The sequence below is a fragment of the Macaca mulatta genome, chromosome 8, assembly GCF_049350105.2.
Source record: "Macaca mulatta isolate MMU2019108-1 chromosome 8, T2T-MMU8v2.0, whole genome shotgun sequence".
Taxonomy (NCBI): domain Eukaryota; kingdom Metazoa; phylum Chordata; class Mammalia; order Primates; family Cercopithecidae; genus Macaca; species Macaca mulatta.
The window spans coordinates 113,837,735-113,854,178 of NC_133413.1; the positions used below are offsets into that span (position 1 = coordinate 113,837,735).

The 16,444-nt window shown below is 39.3% G+C and overlaps 1 long non-coding RNA gene across 1 annotated transcript; it reads right to left on the reverse strand.

Moving 5' to 3' along the window:
* Window positions 1–15,197: 15,197 nt before the first annotated feature.
* On the reverse strand, window positions 15,198–15,670 carry LOC144330840 (uncharacterized). The gene is made up of 2 exons (XR_013397402.1): window positions 15,540–15,670; window positions 15,198–15,419 (listed from the first exon to the last, which is right to left on the reverse strand). It is a non-coding gene; the product is annotated as an uncharacterized LOC144330840 (long non-coding RNA).
* Between the last annotated feature and the right edge of the window lie 774 nt (window positions 15,671–16,444).

Consider the following 16,444-nt stretch of genomic DNA (forward strand, 5'->3'; position numbering starts at 1 on the left):
GATGTGGAAAGGCCCTGACTGTTTTTGTCAGCCATATTATGTCCGTGAAAGGAATCATTGTTAATATCAATACCATAGACAGCGAAGTACAGAACCAGAATGAAATTGAGTCCTGATGTAATAACTAGGCTGCTGGAGGCCAGGTAATAAGGTTTCCATCTACCTGCTATAGCTTCTGAATGGTAAGCAGTTTTTCTATCAAGTGTGGGTTGGTATCCCTGCTTGACTTAAAATGAGTTTTACAGCTGTTGGGAAACAGGAAAAGGGGCTGGACTACACAAAGACATCCAAAACTAACACAAACACACATGGGTTTCCTGGTATGTAAATTCTTTTTGAGATTGGAGATCTCCCTTTACAGAACTTAGTATATAACAGATTCAATAACCAAACTTCGTGACCTCTCAGTATTAAATAACTAAATGTGCAAAAGAACCACCATTATATAGGACAACAAAAGCTATACATTTTCTGTGAAACAGTATGTGCACACATTTTCAAAGCTGTGAAAATACAATAAGAACACAACACATTTTGGTCACTTTATTAAATGACATTAAATAGTTTAAGTTTCAACTACTAAACAGCACTTTGAACGGTGAAAACACAGATAGTATATTGTCATGCTTGAATGCTTTTCTTTAAAAACACAATTCCAGTCCTTATACATATTATAAAACAGCCTTAAAGGAAGAAGTGACGTCTTTTCTACAATACCTAATATACTCAATGCAGAATATTTTGTAGTCTTCCCTTAGCTATGCTCATTTTCCCTCCACTATCATAAAATCAGATCCATATTTATGTGCCCCAAACAAACTTTAAGAGCAGATACATATCTGTCCCAGTAGCCCTTGTTTCCTTTGAGGGTAGCATGTTGTGAGGCTGTACAGACTTATTCTAACAGTAAAACAGGTCAATTCTTTTACGTGTTTATTACACTCCAAAATTGACCACATAGTCGGAAGTAAAGCACTCCTCAGCAAATGTAAAAGAACAGAAATTGTAACAAACTGTCTCTGAGACCACAGTGCAATCAAACTAGAACTCAGGATTAAGAAATTCACTCAAAACTGCTCAACCACACGGAAACTGAACAACCTGCTCCTGAATGACTACTGGGTACATAACGAAATGCAGGCAGAAATAAAGATGTTCTTTGAAACCAATGAGAACAAAGACACAACATACCAGAATCTCTGGGACACATTTAAAGCAGTGTGTAGAGGGAAATTTATAGCACTAAATGCCCACAAGAGAAAGCAGGAAAGATCTAAAATTGACACCCTAACATCACAATTAAAAGAACTAGAGAAGCAAGAGCAAACATATTCAAAAGCTAGCAGAAGGCAAGAAATAACTAAGATCAGAGCAGAACTGAAGGAGATAGAGACACAAAAAACCCTTTGAAAAATCAGTGAATCCAGGAGTTCGTTTTTTGAAAAGATCAACAAAATTGATAGACTGCTAGCAAGACCTTAATAAAGAAGAAAAGAGAGAAGAGTCAATAGACGCAGTAAAAAATGATAAAGGGGATATCACCAACGATCCTACAGAAATACAAACTACCATCAGATAATACTATAAACACCTCTATGCAAATAAACTAGAAAATCTAGAAGAAATGGATAAATTCCAGGACACATACATCCTCCCTAGACTAAACCAGGAAGAAGTTGAATCCCCGAATAGACCAATAACAGGCTCTGAAATTTGAGGCAATAATTAATAGCCTACCAACCAAAAAAAAGTCCAGGACCAGACGGATTCACAGTCGAATTCTACCAGAGATACAAGGAGGAGCTGGTACCATTCCTTCTGAAACTATTCCAATCAATAGAAGAAGAGAGAATCCTCCCTAACTCATTTTATGAGGCCAGCATCATCCTGATACCAAAGCCTGGCAGAGACACAACAAAAAAAGAGAATTTTAGATCAACATCCCTGATGAACATCAACGCAAAAATCCTCAATAAAATACTGGCAAACCGAATCCAGCAGCACATCAAAAAGCTCACCCACCATGATCAAGTGGGCTTCATCCCTGGGATGCAAGGCTGGTTCAACATACAAAAATCATAAACGTAATCCAACATATAAACAGAACCAAAGACAAAACCACATGATTATCTCAATAGATGCAGAAAAGGCCTTTGACAAAATTCAACAGCCCTTCATGCTAAAAACTCTCAATAAATTAGGTATTGATGGGGACGTATCTCAAAATAATAAGAGCTATTTATGACAAACACACAGCCAGTATCATACTGAATGGGCCAAAACTGGAAGCATTCCCTTTGAAAACTAGCACAAGACAGAGAGATGCCCTCTCTCACCACTTCTATTCAACATAGTGTTGGAAGTTCTGGCCAGGGCAATCAGGCAGGAGAAAGAAATAAAGGGTATTCAATCAGGAAAAGAGGAAGTCAAATTGTCCCATTGCAGATGACATGATTGTATATTTAGAAAACTCCATCATCTCAGCCCCAAATCTCCTTAAGCTGATAAGCAACTTCAGCAAAGTCTCAGGATACAAAATCAATGTGCAAAAATCACAAGCATTCTTATACACCAATAACAGACAGAGAGCCAAATCATGAGTGAACTCCCATTCTCAATTGCTTCAAAGAGAATAAAATAACTAGGAATCCAACTCACAAGGGATGGGAAGGACCTCTCCAAGGAGAACTACAAACCACTGTTCAACGAAATAAAAGAGGACACAAACAAATGGAAGAACATTCCATGCTCATGGATAGGAAGAATCAATATTGGGAAAATGGCCATACTGCCCAAGGTAATTTATAGATTCAATGCCACCCCCATCAAGCTACCAATGACTTTCTTCACAGAATTGGAAAAAACTACTTTAAAGTTCATATGGAACCAAAAAAGAGCCCACATTGGCAACACAATGCTAAGCCAAAAGAACAAAGCTGGAGGCATCATGCTACCTGACTTCAAACTATACTACAAGACTACTATAACCAAAACATCATGGTACTGGTACCAAAACAGCATGGTACTGGTACCAAAACAGAGATATAGACAAATGGAACAGAACAGAGCCCTCAGAAATAATACCATACATCCACAACCATCTGATCTTTGACAAACCTGACAAAAACAAGAAATGGGGAAAGGATTCCCTATTTAATAAATGGTGCTGGGAAAACTGGGTAGCCATATGTAGAAAGTTGAAACTGGATCCCTTCCTGACACCTTATACAAAAATTAATTCAAGATGGATTAAAGACTTAAATGTTAGACCTAAAACCATAAAAACCCTAGAAGAAAACCTAGGCCATAGGCATGGGCAAGGACTTCATGTCTAAAACACCAAAAGCGATGGCAACAAAAGCCAAAATTGACAAATGGGATCTAATTAAACTAAAGAGCTTCTGTACAGCAAAAAAAACTACCATTGGAGTGAACAGGCAACCTACAGAATGGGAGAAAATTTTTGCAATCTACTCAGCTGACAAAGGGCTAATATACAAAAGCTACAAAGAACTCAAACAAATTTACAAGAAAAAAACAACCTCATCAAGAAGTGGGCGAAGGATATGAACAGACACTTCTAAAAGGAAGACATTTATGCAGCCAACAGACACATGAAAAAATGCTCATCATCACTGGTCATCAGAGAAATGCAAATCAAAACCACAATGAGATACCATCTCACACCATTTAGAATGGCAATCATTAAAAAGTCAGGAAACAACAGGTGCTGGAGAGGATGTGGAGACATAGGAACACTTTTACACTGTTGGTGGGACCGTAAACTATTTCAACCGTTGTGGAAGACAGTGTGGCGATTCCTCAAGGATCTAGAACTAGAAATACCATTTGATCCAGCCATCCCATTACTGGGTATATACCCAAAGGATTATAAATCATACTGCCATAAAGACACATGTGCATGTATGTTTATTGCAGCACTGTTCACAATAGCAAAGACTTGGAACCAACCCAAATGTCCATCAATGATAGACTAGATTAAGAAAAAGTGGCATATATACACCATGGAATACTATGCAGCCATAAAAAAGGATGAGTTTATGTCCTTTGTAGGGACATGGATGCAGCTGGAAACCATCATTCTCAGCAAAAAACCAAACACCGCATCTTCTACTCATAGGTGAGAATTGAACAATGAGAACACTTGGACACAGGAAGGGGAACATCACACACCGGGGCATGTCATGGGTAGGGGGAGGGGGGGATAGCATTAGGAGATATACCCAATGTCAATGACGAGGTAATGGGTGCAGCACACCAACATGGCACATGTATACATATGTAACAAACCTGCACGTTGTGCACATGTACCCTAGAATGTAAAGTATAATTTAAAAAAATAATTAGGCTGCTGGATTAATCAACTCTCAATTCTGATATCTATTTCTGAATTTTCTAGTTACATGAGCCAATAAATTTCTTTATTGTTTGTCATTTTGTATTGAATTTCCTTTATATGTTACTGGAAGTGTCCTAAGAGGTAGAGCTTTCTTTTTCTATTGATAAGCTAACTGTTGTTATAGAGGAAAGCCCTGTAGATTCCAACTTTACACCTCTATACTCAGTTCTTCCTTCTTGACTAAGCTACTCATGGCAGTTGCATAAGGCTTTGAAACTGAGCTTTATTTATTCCTTACTTACATGCGAGGAGTATGTCTGTTATCATTCTCACAGACTTACTTACAAATGAGCTCATTCCCTCAGGGGTTTTATGATCTTCCGGGATTTCCAAAGCATGATGTTGTTTCTTAAGAGAAAATGATGTTGTTGAGCCTGCCAAGATTTCCCCACCTTCAATATGGTTTACAAAAATGCTATTTCTTAATTCATTGACCATCACATTAAAAAAAAATTAAAGCATCTTACAAGAAGAAAAATATACATTTTAAAAGTAGTAAACAAAAAATAAAAACAATGGGATGTTTTCCTTGTCGACTCCTTGCAACACAGATGCCTAACTAATCCTCTATCAGTGCTGTTCAATAGAAATTTCTTTCAAGGTGAAAATATTTTATATCTGCACTATGCAAAATGGCAGCCACTAGCCACATATAGCTATGAGCACTTAAAATGTGGTTATTGTAACTGAGGAACTGAATGTTTAATGTTACTTAATCTTAATTAACATAATAAATTAATCTATGTTTAAATTTCAATAGCCACATGTGGTTAGGATGGCTATGGTTAGTGCTACCATATTAGACAACACAGCAGAAGATCAACCCTAGAATATTGCAGGGTTAAATAAGTGGCAATTGAATGCTGCAGCCTAACAAGTGCACTTCTAAAGTTTTTTCTTATCTTTGAGATGTTCAATGTGCATTTAATGAGGTTTTGTTTTCTTTTCTTTTCCTTCCTTCTTTTTTTCTTTTCTTTTCTTTTTTTTTTAAAGGAGACAGTGTCTCACTATCTTGCCGAGGCTGGAGTTGAACTCCTGGGCTCAAGTGATCCTCCCATCTCAGCCTCCCATCTCAGCCTCCTGAGTAGCCGGGACTATAGGCAAGAGGCACACCTGGCTTATTTAACAAGATTTTATTAACTTAAATCGAATTGAGACTACTGGATTACTGTGTGGGCTTCTCTCTCCTTCACCTATCACAGCTGTCTGGTCACCAAGTCCTATTCATCCTACATCTTAAATACATCTTAAAGATACCCCTCCTTTCCATCTTCATCACCACTGTTTACTTTCTATTTGACCTTTATCATTGCTTCTAATATTCCTCTTTATACCATTCTTGCTTCTTTCCATTTCATTTCCTATCTCCTCATAGAATGACCTCCCTAAAAACAATCTCACCATAACACTTCCTTGCTGTAGAATGCACTTCCCCCACTTAAAATGTGGCCCGAGACCAGCAGTATAGGCATCAATTGGAGCTCATGAGAAATGCAGTATCTCGGTCTCCACTTCAAACTAACTGGATCAGAATCTGCATTTTAACAAGATCTACAAAGGTGATTATTATGCAGATCCAAGAAGCACTGTTGCAGCATGAAGTCCAAACTCCTTAGCATATCTTGGAGGGTATACATGATTTGGTCCAGCTCAGTTTCCAGCCTCATCTCCAGCAACTGCTCCTTCTGAGCCTCTTCAAACCTACACTCTGGCCGGGCGCGGTGGCTCATGCCTGTAATCCCAGCACTTTGGGAGGCTGAGGCAGGTGGATCACGAGGTCAGGAGTTTGAGACCAGCTTGGTCAACATGGTTTGAAACCCTGTCTCTACTAAAAATATAAAAATTAGCCAGGCATGGTGACACGCGCCTGTAATCCCACCTACTCAGGAGGCTCAGGCAGGAGAATCGCTTAAACCCAGGAGGCAGAGGTTGCAGTGAGCCGAGATCGGGCCACTGCACTCTAGCCTGGGTGACACAGCAAGACTCTGTCTCAAACAAACAAACAAAAAACAAACAAAAACCACTATACTCCAAGTCATACAAAATAATTTGCAATTCTGTGTATCCAATTTTGTTCCTCTATTGAAATAACTCCTTTTTCCAGGTCTAGACCCAACTGAAAATTTTTTTTTCTATGTTTCTTCATAAGAATTAGGTATATCCTCTTTGTAATCTCACAGACTTTTATAGATATTACTCTTACAGAACATACCACAATGGATTCTAAGTATTTGTGTGTCTCTTTTGAGGGCAGACATTATTTCTTACACAGCTATGGTGTTCTCAATAGTTCTCAGTACATGCTTGCTGGTTCAATAATGTCTTTCAGAGGTACATATTAAATAATTGTAGTATTTCATAGAATCATTACATTTGAAAGCAATACAGAATCTTACTGGACCGGGAGCGGTGGCTCACGCCTGTAATCCCAACACTTTGGGAGGCCGATGTGGGAGGATCACCACGTCAGGAGATTGAGACCAGCCTGGCCAACATAGTGAAACCCCCATCTCTACTAAAAATACAAAAATTAGCTGGGTGTGGTAGCGCGTGCCTGTAATGCCAGCTACTTGGGAGGCTGAGGCAGGAGAATTGCTTGAACCGAGGAGGTGGAGGTTGCAGTGAGCCGAGATCGTGTCACTGCACTCCAGCCTGGTGACAGAATGAGATTCCATCTCAAATAATAATAATAATAAATTCTTACTGATCATTTTATAGAGAATTTTTATTTTACAAGGGGAAAACTGAAGCTTTCAAAGTTGAATGACTTTTACAAAATTATTGGCATGGTAACATTTTCTTTATATTAGACACCCCATAAAATATGCAGCTAATAAACATGGTAAACTTATTTTTCTTTCTCTGGTATTGGGATGAACTAAATTTCTCTCCACTAGTAAGATAAAGAGTCTAATAAAGTTGGGTTATTCTTGATTTCTTCTGTTAATCCTTTCTTCACTCTTCCCTTCTGGGAAATGACAGGGCTTTTTTCTATCTCCTTTTCACTTTAGTGTTATATGATGCTAATCAGAAAGATAGTGAAGTAATTAGGGATGCAGTACCATCAGTACACAGCTGATAGTAAGCTTTGCATCTCCTTTCATCAGATCGAGGATGGGGTTTCTTGAATTTCATAGTGCCTGGCAGAGTAAAGGACATGCAGGAAAGCAGCTGGATCAGGCACTATCTAGATGAGATTAAATCAATCCTCGTGGGCACAGGGAGACATTTGAAGCATATAGCAGCCAGTCACATTGTGGAAGATAAACCCCCCTTTTGTTTCAGAAAGCCACAATTGTGGGAAATCTTGGATTGCAGGCTATTCCTAATTTTCCAGATTTTGCCCCAAACTTCTATAGTCGCTTCCTATATGATTTTACATAAACGGTGATTACTTTTTTTTTTTCCAGTTGGGAAGCTTGCTATGACTTTATCTTCTTGCACTGAATATCAGGCCTATGTTGATTACTTCTACATCAATTGTAACGATTGTCTTACAAATCCCTGGGTAGTTTGACTCATTTTTTTTTTTTTTTTTGCCATGAATCTTTATAAGAAGATGGGCTTGGTATTCCTGGTATTCCTATTATTGGTAGTTATTTCTGAATTCCAGCTGGTGTCAAAAATCTTTTCCTGGGGAGAATATAACCTAATTAGAGTGATTTATTCTTTTCTAGTGGGGAATTCGTTAACTTAATTTCAACCAACATTTATTAAATGTCTACATGTAGTATTGCAATTACAGGATGGTCATGACATACTGTCTAGATTTTTAAGATTTTCTACACCTATTACATATTGTGCATCTGAGTCTAATTCATGTTACACTAAATTTAGCAAGACTATGTAATGTGAAGTGCAAACTGGGATACTGTGGGGAGTGAAAGGAGTTGTAATCAATAATCATACCTGATCAACAGGTTAAATAAAGACTGTCTTGGGAAAATGAGATAGTGTCAGACAAAGTGGAACATATGGTCACCTTAATTAAATATCAGTTTCTGTTATACTTGTATTTTCACATTTTAAGTATAATAGTTATTAGGGGCCATGTTGGGTTAGATATAACTACTTTATGATGTCTATTATATGCCAGGCACTACAATAAAAGTGTACTCAGATTTAGTCAGGGAAAACAAATATATGCATACAATCATATTGAGCAAATGCATATAGTGGAATGAATACTGGACAGGGAGCCAGGAGACCTAGATTTGAAAATTAGCCTTGAATTTCAAGCACTCCCTTTGGTCACATCTAACCCCTCTGAGGCTCAGTTTTCTTACCTGTAAAATGGAATGATACTAATTTTTCATAGAATGAGAAGGTAAAAAAATGTGACAGCACTTGACACAGTATGTGTCAAATAATGAATGCTTGATAAAGGGTTATCTGAGTTTGCTGATGTTCTAGTTTAATGAAAGACATCCAGAAAGGAAGCTAGAAGACTCACTCTCTTTGTGAAAACTTATTATGCAGATTTTTTTTCTGATCTTCCATTGCCAATCCTGCGAGTCATATTATTTTGAAGCAAATCTCAGATATCACATCTTTTCATCCGGAATTATTTTAGTATTTATTACTAAGGATTTATTTTTAATATCATTACAATATCATTATTATCCTAAAATTAACAATAATTCCCTATTATCCTTGAATACCTACTGACCAAATTTCTAATTCTCTTATAAAAGTTTTTTCCAGTCTTTTAAATAAATTCAGAGTCCATAGGCCAGGCACAGGGGGAGGTCAAGGAAGGAGGATCACTTGAGACCAGGAGTTTAATATTGGCTTGGGTAACAGTGAAATCCTCTCTGTAAAAAATTTTTTAAAAAATTAGCCAGGTGTGGTGGTACCTGCCTGTGGTCATAGCTACTCAGGAGCCTAAGACCAAGAGGACCACTTAAGCCCAGGAGGTGAAGCCTGCAGTGATGCAGTGAGCTATGATTGTGCCACTGCACTCCAGCTTGGATGACAGAGCAAGACCCTGTTTCTAAAAAAAAAAAGAAAAGAAAGAAAGCAAAAGAAAAAAAATTCAGGTTGTAAATGAAATTTCATGAATTATTTGCACTTGATTGATGTCTTTTAGTTGCCATCATACACCAGTCAGAATGGCTATCGTTAAAAAGTAAAAAAGTCAAAAAATAACAGATGCTGCTGAAGTTGCAGAGAAAAAGAAGCGTTTATACACTGTTGGTTGGAGGGTAAATTAGTTCAACCATTGTGGAAGACAGCATGGTGATTCCTCAAAGACATAAAAACAGAAATACTATTTGACCCAGCAATCCCATTACTGTGTATATACTCAAAGGAATAGAAATTCTTCTATCATAAAGACATACAATCAACCTAAATGCCCACCATGGTAGACTGGATTTAAAAAATGTGGTACATATACACCATGGAATACTGTGTACCCATAAAAAAGAATGAGATCATGTCCTTTACAGGAACATGGATGGAGCTGGGGGCCACTATCCTTAGCGAACTAACACAGGAACAGAAAATCAAATACCGCATGTTCTCACTTGTAAGGGAGCTAAATGATAAGAACACACGTACACGAGCTAAATGATAGGAACACACGGACACATACAAGGGAACAACACACAGTGGTGCCTATCGAACAGTGGAGGGTGGGAGGAGGGAGAGGATCAGAAAAAAAAAAAACTAATGGTACTAGACTGAATACCTGGGTGACAAAATTATCTATAAAACAAACTCTCAAGACACAAGTTTATTTATGTAACAAACTGAACTTGTACCCCTGAACTTTTTCTTTCTTTCTTTCTTTTTTTTTGTTTAGAGACAAAGTCTTGCTCTGTTGCCCAGGCTGAAGTGCAGTGGTGTAATCTCAGCTCCCTGCAACCTCTGCCTCCCAGATTCTAGCAATTCTCCTGCCTCAGTCTCCTGAGTAGCTGGGATTACAAGTGCACGCCACCACGCCTAGCTAATTTTTCATATTTTAGTAGAGGCAGGGTTTCACCGTGTTGCCCAGGCTGGTCTCGAACTCCTGAGCTCAGGCAATCCACCTGCCTCAGCCTCCCAAAATGCTAGGATTACAGGCATGAGCCACCGCGCCCGCCTTACTCCTGAACTTAAAAGTTAAATAAAAAAGGATAAAGATGTAATTAAGAAAATAATAACATCAGTTATGCTACGTCTCTACCTCTAACATAGTCCTATTTCACTTTACAGACGTGCTTATTGATTGCTAGGAGGGAAGCAAAAATAGAAACAACTTTACAATGCTATAAATGAAAGATGAAGTCTGGGCGAGGTGGCTCATGCCTGTAATCCCAGCACTTTGGAATGCCGAGGTGGGCGGATCGCTTGATGTCAGGAGTTTGAGACCAGCCTGGCCAAAAATGGTGAAACCCTGTCTCTACTAAAAATGCAAAAATTAGCCGGATGTAGTGGTGGACGCCAGTAATCCCAGCTACTTGGGAAGCTCAGGCAGGTGACAGAGTGAGACTTTGTCTTAAAAAAAAAAAAAAAAAAGACAATTATTATGTTCCCACTTTTAATATGAATGGCTCTATGAGTTTTATGACATAATAATAAATAACTTCCTATATTGCTAAATACACAAAAAGTAATTAATAATGCTTACCTACACTAACATCCATTAAGCTTTTCATTATTTTTTGGCCTTGAATTCCAATAATTAAACTTTACTAATCTCTAGCTTCTTTTCCAGGAACAAACAATGTATGTTTCTCTCTGAGGTTGTGCTCTTTGGCCATCACTAATATAATACTATTATTTTCATTAAAATGAAATTATAGTCCTATAACCAATAGCCATGTACTTTGAGTTGCTTCTACAATAATGGTGATTAACTTTGGATGAACCAGTCATATTCTCTCACCCAGTTCCTGGTCAAGAAATAACATGTTGTCATCTGACAACTGGCAAAGATTAACAGTCAGCTGTGGCCACTGCACTGACTGACTCACTCAGGGATTTAAACCATGACCTTGGCCTCATTATCATGCTGTTATAATCTACTGAGCAAAATAGTTACAAAAATAAATTCTGAAAGCAGGAAGCAAAATTCTGTTATTTGTGTCTCCAGGCCCAAACCATTATGCATCTGAGTCCATTGAGTAATTCTACTAGTAGGCATTTTAGACATGGGTGAAGAACTGAAGGCAGGATATCCTCCTGAAAATCAAAGCTGATCATGTCAGTTCTCTCACTAAAAAACCTCCACTGTCTAATGATGTAAGTTCAAATTCTTCAACACAGCATATAAGATTGTAGCATAATCTTACCAGAACCAATTTCTCCAGCTTTATGTTTTGCTACAACTCCTTGCCTCCCTTTCTTCATACTCTAACAACTGTAATTTTCTCATTATTTTGTGACTGTTCTTGTATTTTTTCAGTATGTATTTATTGAGTCTCTATAATATATGAGACACTCTGATAAGCCCTGGGGAAACTGAAGTTAAAGGCACATTATTTGATCTTAAAGAATTCATGGTCCTGTCGAGGAAACAGACAAGGAAATAAATGGCCACAACACACTGTGACAAGTGCTATCTATAAGCACATGGTATGACAGTCTAGGGAAAACACGTGGAAGAAAGGGAGAGAGAGGGATGAGTATATGGTGAAGACAAAGAAATTAACTAAGAAAGTTATGAGAGAGGGAGTAGAAAAGGTGATCTAAGTTGAGGGAATAGAAAGTCACAGAGATGAGAAAATTCACATATTCAGTAAAGTGCAAGTAAACTGTCATGGCTGAAGAGGAGGATGTGTTTGTAGGCTGGGTTGGAGGCAAAGCTAGAGAGGTAGACAGCAACTTAATCCTAAAGGAATCTGTACAGCTTGGCAAATACTTTAGATGTTACTTATTTGCACTGCTTTTCCCCTTTTTTGAGAATGCTTTTTCCCTTTTGCTGCCCAACTTAGACAAATATAATGTCAAATCCTCTTTCCAGAAATTCATTGAACAAATATTTGTTGGAATACCTACTATGTGCCATGTATTGTTCTAAGTGTTTGGGATACATTAATACAATTCATACTCTGTCCTTGTGCTTATATTGAAGTACAAGGAAGTAGATGATAAATATAATAAACTGGTATATATTTAACTTGGAATAAAAATACAGTTGTCAGAGAGAGTGGTAAGTGCCGTGGCAAAAAGAAAAAGTAGGGTAAGGTAAAGATCATCATAATGACCAGGGAGGGTGTGGGGCAGGTAGGAGTATTTGACAATTGAGCAAAAATTTGAGGAAGAGGGATTTAGCCAAGTGAGTATCTTAGTGAAGGGTATTCTAGGCACAGGGAACAGCTCAAGGAAAGCCTAAAAGAAAGTACTAGGAGATGAAGTCAGTGATCATGTGGGACTTGTAAGCCATTTAAAGAACTCTTGTGAATGAAGTGGGGAGCCACCTTGGGATTTTGACCAGCAGAGTGTTTTGATCTAATGTTTTAGGAGGCTTCCGGTTTGGCAGTGTTGAGAAGAGACTATAGAGCTGCAAGAGCTGCAAGCATAGAAGCAGGGAAACCTGTTATGAGAATCTATAGAAATGCCCACCATCTAGGCATATTTACATGCAGTAAGGGGTGCTGCAATGATTCTGAGCGTCGTGAAACACCCAGCTTTTGTAGCAGAGTACTAGGTCCTCAGTAAATTCTAATGAGGTAACTATTTCAGTTTGTGACTTTAGATATACCTCCTAATACCTATTTACTTACAAGTAGCCCTTACTCATATGTAAAAATGCAAGTCCACAGAATTATAGATTTCAAGAGCCTATAGGAACTGCAGAAAGGACTTGTGTTTTTTTTGTTGTTTGCTTGTTTTTTATTTTTTGAACTCTGTCACCCAGACTGGAGTGCAGTGGCCTGATCTCAGCATACTGCAACCTCCGGCTCCCAGGCTGAAGTGATTCTCCTGCCTCAGCTTCCAAACTGGCGGGGATTACAGGCGTCTGCCACCAGGCCTGGCTACTTTTTTGTATTTTTAGTATAGATGTGTTTTCACCATGCTGGCCAGGCTGGTCTCGAACTCCTGACCTCAGGTGATCCACCCACCTCGGCTTCCCAAAGTGCCGGGATTCCAGGTGTGAGCCACCATGCCCAGCCTGTTTGTTTTTTAATCTATCTTTCTTTATGTTTTTGAGAGGGAGTCTCGCTCTGTTGCCCAGCCTGGAGTGCAGTGGCATGATCTTGGCTCACTGCAACCTCTGCCTCCAGGGTTCAAGTGATTCTCCTGCCTCAGCCTCCCAATAGCAGATATTACAGGCACCTGCCACCATGCCTGGCTAATTTTTGTATTTTAGTAGAGATGGGATTTCACCATGTTGGTCAGGTTGGTCTCGATATCCTGACCTCAGGTGATTCACCTGCCTTGTCCTCCCAAAGTGCTAGAATTGCAGGCATGAGCCACTGTGCCCAGCCAGCCTGTATTGTTTTTTAAGACAGGGTCTCACTCATCACTCAGGCTGAAGTGCAGTGGAGCATTCATAGCTCACTGTAGCCTTGAACTCCTGGGCTCAAGGGATCCCCTTGCCTTGGCCTTCCAAAGTGCTGGGATTACTGGTGTAAACCACAGTGCCTGGCCAGGACTTGCATTTTGGGATTAGTTGATGGCCTGTCAAGATCTTGAAAATTCAGTGATGAAGACAGCTGTTACTTCTAAAGTTCAACAAGAACATTGCAGTTTTGACTGAACTTTAAATGTGTTCATACACTGAGGGACAGGCCAAAGTAAAAGATAATGCTGTACAGGACACAGTCAGATGAAGATTTTAAGTAAAACACCGTACCAAAACAAACTAAACACCTCTAAGATCCATATTGTAGAAAGACCAAAAGACAGAGATCTTGTGAATACATTTTACTTTCTTTAGTTCTGAGCCTAGCAATCTTCTGTCAAACTGGGGCAAGTACTTTGAAAAGGAGTTCATTTACGCTAAAGTTAATTTAAAAATTCTATATGATATATATTCTATGTACGCGACATATAAATACTGTGACAAATTTTTACTTTGTCCAGGTGTGTGAATAACAGTGGAAGATTGTTTAAAAGACTTCCTTCCACTCCTCAGTAGTCCCTTTAATAGGAAAAACACATCTAGTTGTAGTAAAAACTGTAAAAAGGAAACACAGTAACAGTAACCTCACTGACTTCTGCTTCATTCCTGTAAAAAGTCGTATGTTCCAGTGATACTGGCTCATGCCCATTGTATTTCATGAGCTGGCACTGTCTCCAGGTAGGCGAAGCATGAGTGGGGTTGCAGGGAGACACAGCCTCAGGAACCCAGCATGCTAACCATATGACTGCTAGAAATCAGTGCAGGGCCCAGAGGGTGACCCTCTACTGTAAAGGAAGCCAAAATCGTCTAATTTGGACTTTGACTTTGAAGTTCACATTTTATATACTCAAAATAACTAAGCTATTTTAACCTCAAAAAGTTTAAACCTCAGAGCAGTGTGTATATTCTGGCTTCTGGTTCTGCTTGGGTTGATAGTTAGCTGGGGTTGGGGTGTTTGTTTTTTCAAATCTGGCACAGAAATAGTTGAATAAGGTAGACTGTTCCACCCATTCCTTGATTATTTTTAGTTCTGCTCTCCTCTCTTCTGAAGGAGCAGTTAGTGCATTTTAGCAGTACTTAGGGTTTCCTAAGCGAAAGTCAAAGATACATGTATTTACTGGTACATGTCATTGTGTATGAGAGGAAAGTATGGATAGTAAACGTCAATTTCAATTTCAGGTAAAAAATTCTGTTCTCTTTTAAAGTGTTGGTTTTAGTTGTCGCTTTTCTTTTTTCTTCTTAGTTTGCCACTTTTTTTTTCCTTCTCCGTTATCTATTTTGCAATGCATATAGTGTAGTTCTCAACATTTGTTATACCTTAATCACTTGGGGAACTTTCAAACTATATTCACGGCCAGGGTCCTAACACCAGAGTCGGATTCATTTGACATACGGGCCCAGGTGGTATTTTTAAAAAGTGACCCAGTGAATCTTCAACTCAGATGACTAGAAAAAGAAAAAAAAAAGTGAGACAAGTAATTTTAGAGTGCAACTAGGGTTGAAAACCAGCATGGTTTCAAAGTGGCTTAAAAATATCTAGGTTCTAGTTCCAGCCCTGCCACTTACCGGCTGGCTGTTCTTGGTGGTCTTCTGTTTCCCATAGGATGATGAGGTTGGATTAGAAATTCATAAAAATTGTTGAATTCTAAAACAAAATTAAATAAACTGGGATTCATATAATTTCATCTGGTTTGCTCAGCTCCAAAGAGATGAAAATGGAATTATCTGGAGTATGAGAGTGTTGCTTGAAACAAATGAGTAATAATTTAAAAAAACAGCTCTTAAGTAAACTTTTCCCTCTTCCCAATTACAAGGCATGGGAGAAAAGAAAAACAGACATTTAAGCTTAGAAATCACAGGAGACTTCCAGGGCTGCTTTGCCTGTCCCCAGCTCTAAGTGGGGAGCTAGTCAGATGGTACCTGGGGAACAGAGGAGGGAGAGCGCTTACTACACAGCAAGAAGGTAAATATAATATAAACCCCAAAGGCTTTACGTTACTCATCAGACCACAATATGGCTTGGTACTAAGCAGGGCGCGTGTGGAAGTCTGGGTGGTGTGCGCACACACGCTCACCCGTGTGTACACACACACACACACACTGGCACACACACCCCAGCTCAGTCACCCGCATTGCTTGCCCAGGGCGCCCGGAAGGGCAGGCGAGCCACCCGGCCCTGCCCCGCCCCCTCCGGGAGGGCTCTCGGGGCGGCGCCCAGCCCCGCGCAGAGCAAAGGACAGCGGCGGCCACCTCCGTTCTCCAGCAGCTGGTTTCTCGTCTTCCTTTGTCCTATGTTACTGAACATCTCCGTGCTTCGAAAATCTGACTCTAACCCGATCTCTTCGCGTCTTCGCCTCTTCTTTCTAGACTAGAGTGAACGCCAAAAAGGGCCTGACAGAAAGAAGCCGTTGGCCCCAGCACCGGCCCAGCCCCTGTCTCTAGACGATTCTTACTCCTTTCACCCTCACAGC